The sequence below is a fragment of the Thamnophis elegans genome, chromosome 14 (assembly GCF_009769535.1).
Source record: "Thamnophis elegans isolate rThaEle1 chromosome 14, rThaEle1.pri, whole genome shotgun sequence".
Lineage (NCBI taxonomy): Eukaryota > Metazoa > Chordata > Lepidosauria > Squamata > Colubridae > Thamnophis > Thamnophis elegans.
The window spans coordinates 30,115,310-30,127,692 of record NC_045554.1 but is presented as its reverse complement, the minus strand read 5'-3'; the positions used below and the strand labels follow the sequence as shown (position 1 = coordinate 30,127,692).

Below are 12,383 nucleotides of genomic sequence, written 5' to 3'. Positions count from 1 at the left end.
GCACACGAGGCGTTGCCCTGTCAGCTCCAGCATGCATGTGCGCATTGGCCAGCTGATTTCAGTCTTCATTTTTGGCCGTTTAATGCCCTCCGGAGGCTTCAGGGAAGCCTCCTGAAGCCTCCGGAGGATGAAAAATGGCCCTACAGGCAAACCAGAAATTCGGGAATGGACATCTGGGTTGCCTATAGGGCTGTTTTTTGCCCTCTGGAGGGCCTCCGGGGGAGACAGGGGAAGCCGTTTTGCCCTCCCCAGGGTGAAAAACGGGTCCATTATGCACAAAAAGCGCGGGGTAGGGCAGTGTCAATGTCAAAAAGATTAGCCATCGTTGCTATAGGCCAGTGTTTCTCAACCTTGGCAACCTGAAGATGTCCGGACTTCAACTCCCAGAATTCTGGGAGTTGAAGTCTGGACATCTTCAAGTTGCCAAGGTTGAGAAACACTGCTATAGGCCATATCTACATACAGGTTCAAACACGTATTACCAATAAAATTCCAAACAAACAATTTAAAAGAAAGAGTAGGGTAAAATACAATAAAATACAATACTTTAATACTTAAACATGTAAACTGGAATAAAATGACATACAATGATATTTCTTTATCAGCCCTGCAATCTACCCCAATCAGGCCCACATATGTCGATCTCATTCCGACCATTTTAGTCAGAAATTGTGCTGTATTGAATGTGAAATTATTAACTTACTTAATTGCATTATTTGTTTATCGATATGCAAAGTACAGAAATACAAGGAAAAATGAAAATAAGAAAAGGAAGGGGTAGGATAGAGAGGAAAGAGAAAAGCATTGACTTTCGACTCCTTTTGGCATAGTAGAATAAGGTAGTAACATAAAACCTCACCTATTTACTTTCATATAATAACAGCAAGCATATCTAATCAGCAAAACCCCAAATCAAGCTTTCATTGTTGATGGAGACAATTGACTGCTTTGATTAAGGTAAAAAAAGAAGAAGATAATTAATTCTACCTAGAAAAAGCTTTGGACTTTGTGCTCTTTGCTCAAGTCCAATTATAATGTATAATGGGGAGAATTAACTCTGTTAGTTGGTGATAGTTTAGCTTACTTTATTGTCATTGCCACCTCATACAGCAAAATTAAATGTCATCTTCAGTGCACATTCTAACTATAAAAATAAAAACCCAAACACACATCCTTCACGTGCTATACAATTGAATTGAAAGCCCCTGATATTGCATTAATACTGCACTATACAGTAGAATTCAATATAGTTACTGCTCAGGGATAGAAGCTGTTTTTCAGCCTATTTGCCCTTGTTTTTATTGCCCTGTACCGGCTGCCAGATGGTAATAGTTAAAAAAAAAGGTGCCCAGGATGAGATGGATCTTTAAGAACGCTTTGAACTTTCGTAAGGCATCGGGAGCTATAAAGCTCTTCCAAAGAGGGGTGAGGGCAATCCATGATCCTCTGGGCAATGGCATTGACCCTCTGGAGCACTCTCCTATCTGCCACTGTGCAATTGGCAAACCATACGCAGGTGCAGTAAGTTAAAATACTCTCTACAGTGCAGCAGTAGAAGGTCACCAGCAGTTTTTCATTCAGTTGTTATTTCAGGTCATATCCTCTTTGCTGGGCCCTTTTGACCAGGGCGGCAATGTTAGTGCCCCAGGTCAGGTCCTCTTTTATGATAACACCCAGAAACATAGCAATAGCAATAGCAGTTAGACTTATATACCGCTTCATAGGGCTTTCAGCCCTCTCTAAGCGGTTTACAGAGTCAGCATATCGCCCCCACAGTCTGGGTCCTCATTTCACCCACCTCAGAAGGATGGAAGGCTGAGTCAACCTTGAGCCGGTGAGATTTGAACCGCTGAAATGCAGATAACAGTCAGCTGAAGTGGCCTGCAGTACTGCACCCTAACCACTGCACCACCTGGGCTCTTAAACATAAAACTGGCCACTTGCTCCACTCGGTCTCCATTGATAAGCAAGGGCTGGATGTCTGATCTATTCCTCCTATAGTCCACTATAAACTCCTTGGTCTTATTGGTGTTAACGACCAAGCTATTTTCTCCACACCATGAAAGCAACCAGTCCACCTCATCTCGATAGGCAGACTCATCCCACCCTGGAGATGAGTCCCACCAGAGATTTCAGCATCAAGCTAATGCAGTCCTAGGTTGTTGCACCAACCGAGGGATAGTATCAAAATCACATGAAGTGTTAGTACTGGTACCACTTTACACTGCACCCATCAAGCCACACCTCATCCAGTTTTGATCCCCACCATACAAAAATTGTTGAGACACTAGAAAGAGCGCAGAGGAGAGCAACGATGACAATAAAAGGTCTAGACACGTACGATTAACAGTTGAGAGAACTGGGTGTGTTTAGCCTAACAAAGAGAAGGACTAGGGATGATATAAGCAATCTTCCAGTCCTTGAGGAGCTGTCAAAGAGCAGAGGGGATTGACTTGTTCTCCAAAGCAGGGCAAGAAGCAATGGATGGATACTAATCAAGGAGAGAACCAACCTAGAATTAAGGAGAAATTTCCTGACAATGAGAACAATTCATCAGCCTTCAAAAGTTGTGGGTGCTCCAACAGTGGAGGTTTTTAAGAAGAGATTGGACAAGCATTTGTATGAAATTGTATAGACTTGCCTGCTTGAGCAGGGGATGGACTATGTTAGGTAAGCTCCCCATTGGGAGAGTGAGTGCATTCAGAGAAGCGTTGTGAGAGTTGTGTTGGAGAACACACAAACCAGCATACAGAGACACTGCAGTTTAAATAGGCTTTTACTTTCGTAGAAATAGAAGTAACAGAGTCCAACAAACAGTCCAAGTCATACACGGATAAGACAATCAGTCATCAATGTCTTTCAGTTAAGGGATAATCCAAATAACATAGTACAGTATCATATAATCAGTTCAGTACTCAAAGTTTGCTAGCAGTTGCAAAACTTACAATAGCTCACAGCACTTTCTAACAGCCAGCTTCCAAAACACTCAGATCAGAACAGCCCAGCATCTAACGAACAGAGAGCTAACAGTCATTCTGGCTCCCTCTTATGGCCGATTGAGGAAAACAGCAACCAATCACATTTTACAGCATGATTTAAAGAAACAGGTACAGCATTGCTACATGATTTATATATTGCCAACCCAACCGTTAGATTATATTCCTAACAGACTAGAAGACCTCCATGGTCCCTCCAACTCTGTTAGTCTATTAGTCTATTATTTGTGAGATTTATGCCCATGTTGCCATGGGCTCAAATATGTTTTCTGTAATGCAGAGCCATTTTCCCAAATATTACCATTGTCCCCCTGAGGTTCATATTGATGGGGAAGATTAATCGTAGGGAAGCAGTGTATAGCTTTCTGAAACTGGTCCCTTGACTTGGAGAAGCCGGCTTTCTCAACAACAAAAGATCTTTCCCTATTAAAGTCCAAGCTGTGTTTTTATGCATGGTTACTTTGCAATAAACTTCATGGAGAGCCCCTTAGTTGTTTCCTTCTTCCTAAGATTGGATTGGAATGAATGGCAAAACACACACAAATCAGCAGGACTGAAAGCTTCAATCGTTCCTATCATTCACCTACCTGGCGATCAAGGAAGTTAGTTTCCAGTGTTGTGATCGATTAATTAGATGCTTTTTTTTTCATTTTCCCCAAGGGATCAGGGCCATTGGCAACCACCACACCCATCGCCATAAAATAAACAGGAACATGATTAAGTTGTGCATATCAATGTTCAGTTCATGGCAGAATGTGTTTTCAAATCTCTTTCTTCTTTTTACAGTGGTGTAATACAGAGAGGGAGGGAGGGAGGTGCGCCTTTTTTTGTTTTTGGGAACCTGATAGTTAATATATAGCAATAACAATAGCACTTAGACTTCCTGGCTAAATAGGATTTCCTGCCTAATCAGAGGGTTGGACTAGAAGTCCTCCAAGGTCCCTTCCAACTCTGTTATTCTCTTCTCTTCTCCCTTCTTTTCTTTTCTATTCTATTCTATATATGTCAGAAGTCACAGAGAGATTCAAGAGAACTAGCTGCACTTACTCACATCTGTTTCCTGGCATATGTCACACACCAAGGCAACCAAAGCCATTTTTAATCCTGCTTTGTGCCCCAAATCCTGCAACTGGCATCTTCCCACTAATATCACAGGGAGTGGGGGAGAGAGAGTATTAGTTTTAGACAGGTTTTTTGAGAAATCTAAGCTATCAAGCAGTTGGATTGCACATAACAATCTGTGTTCTTGAATCCCACTTTCTTTGCCTTCTTGCTTTTATTTCCAGCACGCTGTAAGAAAAACACACAAAAATATGGGATTATTTGTGCTAAAAAAATAATAATGAAATGAGCCTGAAGTCCGAACTCCTGGCTGTGTTTCAAGGAAGTTTGGCAGGCCTCGTAGATGTTTATCTGCTGTGGAGGGCCCTATTTTTTTAAAAATAAATAAATAAATAAATAATGTTTTGCTGTTATTCCAAGATCAAATTAATAGTCTTTGTGAGAAATGGGCATTAGAAGAGGGGAGCTTTGCCTGGATGTTTTCCCACTTAAATGAACTGAGATCATAATATTGTTTCCTCAGCATCCATAACAGCATTTGAATGGAGTCCAGGTTTCCCTGATTATTTAACTTGGACTTTCCCTGCAGTTTCAGGGCAAGACTCCCTCGCGGACGGACAGCACACAAGTCCCAACACAATTGCTCCTGGGTGCCCTTTTCGCTGGAGCTTTGCGTTGGGACTCCTGAGGTGTGATGGACAGGAGAGATGCACTTAGAAAGCAGATTCGGTTGGATGCAATTCCAGTAAAATAGAATAGAATGACAGAGTTGGAATGGACCTTGGAGGTCTTCTAGTCCAACCCCCTACTTAGGCAGGAAACCCTACACCACTTCAGACAAATGGTTATCCGGTCTCTTCTTAAAAACTCCCAGTGTTGGAGCATTCACAACCTCTGGAGGCAAGCTGTTCCACTGATTAATTGTTCTCACTGTCAGGAAATTTCTCCTTTGTTCTAGGTTGCTTCTCTCCTTGATTAGTTTTCACCCATTGCTTCTTGTCCTGCCTTCAGGTGCTTTGGAGAATGGCTTGACTCCCTCTTCTTTGTGGTAGATATTGGAAGACTGCTATCATGTCACCCCATAGTTCTTCTTTTCACTAGACTAGGCATACCCAATTTCTGCAACCGTTCTTCATATGTTTTAGCTTCCAGCCCCCTAATCATCTTTGTTGCTCTTCTCTGCACTCCTTCTAGAGTCTCAGCATCTTTTTTACATCGTGGCAACCAAAACGCGATGCCATATTCCACGTGTGGCCTTACCAACGCCTTGTAAACGGGTATTAACACTTCTCATGATCTTGATTCTCTCCCTCTGTTTCTGCAGCCTAGAACTGTGTTGGCTTTTTTGGCAGCTGCTGCACACGGCTGGCTTATATTCTATTTCAGTGCTTGACAAGCTCTGAAATAGAAGCCAATTACCAGGGGAATCCAGATGGGAAAAAACTGTATTTAAAGTCATGACACAATAAAGGATGCAATTTGCACAAGGTATGCTCCACAATGAACGCTGCTGCTTTTCTTCTCTCTCTGCAATAAAATAAAGGTGATAATCTGAAAATCTTAAGTTTTCAGTAGCATAACACTCCCCCCCCCCCCAACTTCCCGGGCATAGATTTGGCAGAAAACTGGGATTTCTTTCATATTTTTTTAAAAAACCATCCAGCAATTCTACTTTGTCTTTGGAAATAAATGAATGGAAAATGAAGGAATTAAAACTAGGTTCCAATTTGCAGGATTGTGAGTACTGAGAGCAGAGGTCCCTTACTTTTCTAGGGAGATTTAGAATGTAAGCATCCATTTTTTTAATTTTGGAGGACTGCCAATATGATGTGGAGTTGGAGATATTACCCTAATCTTGTCAGGGACTTGCTCATGTTCTCTTTGACAACTGTGTTCCACTATGGGGAAAAAAAGTCATGTGCAAAGAATCAGAACAATGCATTAAATTCCAGTTTAAGAAGATTTATTTTTGAAACCTTTACACAAGAATCTAATCAGCTAATGGTCAGCAATAGCAATAGCACTTACTTATGTACCGCTTCACAGTGCTTTACAGCAATCTCTCTAAGCGGTTTATAGAGTCAGCATATTTTCCCCAACAATCTGGGCCATCATTTTACCCACCTTGGAAGGATGGAAAGCTGAATCACCCTTGAGCTGGTGAGGATTGAACTCCTGGCAGTTGACCGAATTAGCTTGCAATACTGTATTCTAGCCACTGCACCACCATGCTCACCGCAGTAAATTGATGCTAGATAAGACTCAACAGAATTCAAGCGGGGCTGGGCTTGGAATATTTGTGGACATGTAACGATTCTAGGCTGAGTCCTCTCTTGACTCTGCCCCAGACTCTGCTGCTGCTTCTCCTACAAAGTACGACCTACTTCATTGGTTCACCCTAGGCACCAAATGGACCTTGGTGGGCTTCAGAGGTGATTTAGGGTTATCCTGGGGCTCTGACGCCCCATTTGAGTCAGGTCTTTACTGCAGCTTGGAATGAGAGAACGATGACATCCTTGTATCCAATAGCACCTAGGCAGACATTTATGCATATCTATCCTAGAGGGTCCCTTAGTTATCAGAGAATTTCTGGGTGATGGAGCATCATAAGAAATGCTTTGTAGTGGAAAATGTTTGGATGATCTTGGGGCAGGAAGGGAAGAGCTTCTCCCTAGGAAACGATCAGAGAAGAGAGGAAGGAGCTTCCAGTGGCTTAAGGGTGAGAGGAAGGATCTAAGTTTGTAGCTTCAGACTTGCAAGATTCTGTTGAAGTAGCTTTGCAGCAAAGTAGAACTAGTTCATCGAGTCGTGTTTCCTCCGGTTTATCGGGAAGAACAGAGATGTCTTGAGCACTGCTGGAGGAACACAGTGGATTTAACCAGACATGGTTATGACCCTCACTAAGGGCAGCAAAGTTTTTTCCCCACCCTTATTGCACCTTCAGAGAGCCAGTTGGAGATCCTGCTGTGAGAATTCTTCAGGGCATCTACTATGGATTCTAGCTGCATGGCTCTCTTGGAGTTACCTGAGGCATGGTGGTGTGGCCCGTCAACAGCCAGCCGAGTTGGCAGCAGATTTGGAGAGTGAGGAGGTTGGGGAGGAACATGGGCAAGTCCTGGAGTCTGGGGAAGGCACTGATGAGGGCTCTGTGTCAGAGGCAGGAGGGGGCCAGAGCCGTAGTCCAGTTATCAGCTGCCTTCAGAGTCAGACATCAGTGAGGCAGATGAACAACTGGAGCCTGTTCCCAGTGTGTGCATTCACAGAGCTGCAAGGAGAAGGGAACAGCTAAAGAACAGGGCTCGACTTGGGAGTAAGGCCACAGGTGGAAGATGAATGGCCCCTCCCAGAGGAAATGAAAGAGGAGTGAAAGGGGAGTGGAGTTTGTAGGAGACAATTAGTTTGCTTAATTGGTTCTTGACTCTTTGACTTCTTGCCAAGTTTTGCAGATATTGGCCTGGCACCTCTCCAAGCCAGATAAGGTCTGTGTCCATAAATCCTCCCTTGAAAGACTTTGCTGGATGTGAATGAGCAGAATTCACAGTCAATTAATAAAAGGGTTTTTTGTCGGGACGAGGAGTCTATTTCTTGATCTTGTCAGAACACATGGCCTTGTCCAGCTGCTTCACAAGAGTCTGAACTTGTTGGCCCTGATGGAGCAGGCAAGGTCCTGGGAGTTATGAGATCAGCCTCCTACTTTGTTGTTCCATGTCTTTCATTGATTAGGTCCTCCTGGTGGCATGTGGTTGAGTCAGAGTCCTCTTGTTAGACCCAGATGGAGCCTTCTCTGCCAGAGCTCCTCCCCTGTGGAAGAGCATCTCTTCGGAGAACCAGATGGCCCCAAATTCTGTTAGCCTTTCACAAAAAAACCCCTAAAGATCAGGATGTTCCTTCAGGCATTTGGGCCAGGAGGTTAAGCAAGCTCTGCGAGTTTGTTGGTTTTTATTGCAGTTTTCCTTTGGTATGATTCTTTTCTGACCATGGACATTTGTTATGAGGATTGCCAATTTAATTTCATTGGTGATTTCTTTTCTTCGCCCTTAAATGCCTCCCAGTTACTGCTGTGAGATGGGCGATGGTATACATGATTTAAATAAATAAATAAATTAAATATGGTATAAATCTCGTGATAGTGAGTTGATGTCTGTGTTCCATTTCTCTGCCTCTGTCTTTCTTTTCTCTCTCTCCCTCTCTTTCTCTCTCTTTCTCTGTTTGTCTCTGTCTTTCTCTGTGTGTCTTTCTCTGTGTGTCTTTCTCTGTGTGTCTTTCTCTCTCTCTCTGTCTGTCTCCCTCTATGTCTTTCTCTCTCTGTCTTTGTCTCTCTGTCTCTTTCTCTGTCTCTCTCTGTCTTTCTCTCTCTTTCTCTGTTTGTCTTGGTCTCTCTTTCTCTCTCTTTGTCTTTCTGTCTCTCTATTTCTCTCTGTGTGTGTGTCTCTGTCTCTCTGTCTCTTTATCTGTCTCTCTCTGTCTCTCTCTGTCTCTCTGTCTTTCTGTATCTCTATTTCTCTCTCTCTCTGTCTTTCTCTGTGTGTCTTTCTCTCTCTCTCTATCTCTCTCTCTGTCTTTCTCTCTCTGTCTTTCTGTGTCTTTGTCTCTCTGTCTCTTTCTCTGTCTCTCTGTCTTTCTGTCTCTCTATTTCTCTCTCTGTCTTTCTCTGTGTGTCTTTCTCTCTTTCTCTCTCCCTCTCTCTCTCTATGTCTTTGTCTCTGTCTCTTTCTCTGTCTCTCTCTGTCTTTCTCTCTCTCTGTCTTTCGCTCTCTGTCTCTCTCTCTCTTTGTCTCTCTCTGTCTCTCTCTCTCTTTTCAGTGCATTGTAACTTCGAACAGTCACTAAATGAATGGTTGTAAGTCAAAGACTACCTATAGTCCTATCTAATATATAAGTCCCATATCTTAGTCCCATGCTCATAAATGTCACCCCTGGCTCAAGGATGCCAACAGTAGATGTTTTCATCGTATGCTCTCCTGCCAGCTGTTCCTTTTGTTCTCCCAACTCAGCCATTATATTTTTGAAAACCATGGTTTATATATTTGCTATCCTCCAGAATATATCCTTAACCAGTTTTACGGCTTAGTTTACGATGTATAAAAGCCACCCAGTTTTGTTTTTAATATGTAAAGCTTGAACCACTCTGACAAAGTATGTAATTGTAAGCCATTTATGGTGTACACATTACATTGAGAAACAGAAGCATACTGTAGGAAGGTGTTTGAGATAGCCGGGTGGTGAGAATGTCAGGTATGAATTAATAGAATAGCAGAGTTGAAAAGGACCTTGGAGGTCTTCTAGTCCAACTCTTGCTTAAGCAGGACACTCTATACCATTTCAGACCAACGGCTGTCCAATCTCTTCTTAGAACCTCCAGTTATGGAGCACCCACAGCTTCTGGAGACAAGTCATCCCACTGATTAATTGTTCCAACCTCCTTAATTCCAGGTTGCTTCTCTCCTTGATTAGTTTCCACCCATTGCTTCTTGTCCTGCCTTCAGGTGCTTTGGAGAATAGTTTGACTCCCTCTTCTTTATGGCAGCCCCTCAAATATCGGAACGCTGCTATCATGTCTCCCCTAGTCCTTTTTTTCATTAAACCTAGACATAATTCCAGCAACCGTTCATATGTTTTAGCCTACAGCCCCCTAATCATCTTTGTTGCTCTCCTCCAAGCCTCTGTCCATCAGTATGTAAACATCACTCCTTGCAAGTTTTTGTAGCTGCTGGAAACCATCTTTTTCAAAATGACACTGCATTTGCCTTTACTCATTATCGCCTAGCCCCCATTCCAATCCTTTTTTTTTTTTTTGCTGTTTTAACAGATTAACAGAGTTGGAGGGGACCTTGTAGGCCATCTAGTCCCACCCCCCCACCCAAGCAGGAGATCCTACACCATTTCTGACAGATGGCAGTCCAATCTCTTCTTGAAAGCTTCTAGTGATGAAGCTCCCACAACTTATGTTCCATTGGGTTGATTGTTCTCACTGTCAGAAAATATCTCCTAATTTCCAGGTTGAATCTCTCCTTCTTCAGTTTCCATCCATTATTCCTTGTCTGGGTTCAGGTGCTTTGAAAAATACTGTAGGTTGACCTCCTCTTCTTTGCTTCTCTTGTTTGAGGTCCCAAAATCCACCTATGTAAACCAAAAGTCCTCTTCACTTACTTTGTTTGCAGTGAGAATGATTCTCTCCCGTATATTCCATACATAAATGGGGTGTACGTTTTTGCTGCGTATGACAGGATAACCCAATCAGGATATGCTCTAGGTACAAGCACTTGCTTCCAGAAATTGGACAAATCTGGCAATGAGTTATAGGAAGTTAGCACCCACCCCTCTCCTAGGAAAATGAGATATTTTAGAAAATATTAAAAGAGCAGAATATTTCCCCTAAAAAGGAGGCAGAAACTCATTCCCTCCACATTTGTCAATGGGACATTAAGGCCTGAGTCAGTCTATTCTACATAACAAAGATCTACCTCCTTCAGGCAGAATCATAATAGGAATCTCAAAGCCCTTTCATTACATCATCACCCAGCAATAGCTTAATCAAGCTTAGGACTCAAAAACACAACCTACAAAATTACCTCTGCATGACCCCATGGGAGTCTGACAACTAATCAGAATACAAGCCCAAATTCAAAAGCCCAGGGAGGGCATAAAACCAAGGGACTCTCAGCATCTGCCCCTTTTTTTCTTCACCCAAGATTTTCAAACCATGTGATCTTGTCCACCATTAAACCATCTTTCCAAACAGCCACCATTGTTTCCAGTGTCTTTTCTCCCACTTGGAACTGAACCCAGATGAACATTTCTTCCAACAGAGGAAATTCATTCATGAGTCCCCTCCGGGGAAAAGGGCGGCATATAAGTGCAATAAATTCAATAAATAAATTCAATCAGAGGCATTGAGGTTAGGAGAGGCAATATGAAGCTAACAAGTCATTGGGAGAATTGTAAAATGAAATAACGAAGCATTGAAAAACAACGTGAATAATGGTGATAATAATTGACGCTGGAGAAAATTAACTTAGGGGTTGTATTCCAATTACATCTTATGTAAGGGGTTCAGAGAAAAAAAACCAACATCCAGAGCAAGTTAGTTTTTTTTTATCTCTGGAAAATTGCAAAAGTTGGCCAAGTTCTAATTTTGACCAGAGTCTATATTTGGCCCTGTAATGTGTTCCCTGTATTTTGAAGGCTATTTCTGGCAATTAGGTGTACTCAAAAGGAAAAAACAAACTTGATAAGTCTTAACAATGGTGCTAGATAAAATGTGATTCGTCATTTTTGTGTGTGTGAGCCATCGCCATTTGGTTTCATTCTTATTCTAACAAAAACATTTCAAGGAAAATCTAGGGTAAAGTTTACCGAGGATAATGGGCTGAAGTTACGAGAAGGCAGAATTCAAATATGAATACAAAATTTTTTTTTCCAACCATACAAACAGTTTTTGCAGTGCCACAAATGATATAATGATTTTTTTCCCCCTGGATAAGCTCAAACAGTGCATTTGAGTGAGATTCGAGCACCAAGCAAGAGTTTTAAAAGTTTAAATAAGCCATTCTGTCTCTGTGAACCTATATTGTACAATTGCATGTGAATTTTGAAAGGTTTTGTAAATGTAGACTTAGTTCTCTTTTTCATCTACCGTATATACTCATGGATAAGCCCATTGGTGTATAAGCCAATCCTTGAATTTTTAGCCAAAGTTACATGAAAAATGTGCCACCCCTGGATAAGCCGTTCGTGAAAACTAAAATAGAAAAATTAAAATAGAAAAATCTCAAGGTTGGCTTCTTCCAAATGACACATTTTTCATGGTATTTAGTTAATAAAAGGATTTTCTTATCCACAGATGGATTTATCCCAGGGGTGGGTTTGGTGCGCGCAAAATTTAACAAAATGTAACAATTAACAACTGTCTCACTTAGCAACATAAATGTAGGGCTCGGTTGTGGTAATTCAAGAACTACCTATCTTTTCTATTTGTAGATTTCTGGACTAAATTACAAATCTATGCAGGTGATGTGCTTCTCAAATTTCCTGTCCATAGTATCCAGTTTTTATAAACAACTAACTGATAAGCCGGCGCTGCCCGGGTATTTATTTATCTCAACCTTTCTTCCATGAACGTCGCCACAATTTCTAATGTTGGATTTTCCCCCTTACCAGAAAGAGCTCCCTTATGGAGTACTGTGAAACCATTACCATGGCAACTCCACAGTGCTGTACAGTGGAAGCCATTTTAAGGCAGTATGGTAGAATTCATTTTAAGGCACAACAGGCCGTATCTTAACAGAACACATACCCGAGGGGTGTTAAGGGGTGTCTTACTCC

General features: G+C 42.0%; 1 protein-coding gene across 1 annotated transcript in view; it reads left to right on the top strand.

The window, feature by feature from the left end:
- The window catches only part of CMIP (c-Maf inducing protein), a 178,681-nt gene that overhangs the window by 102,517 nt on the left and 63,781 nt on the right, over positions 1-12,383 (top strand). The window lies entirely within an intron of this gene.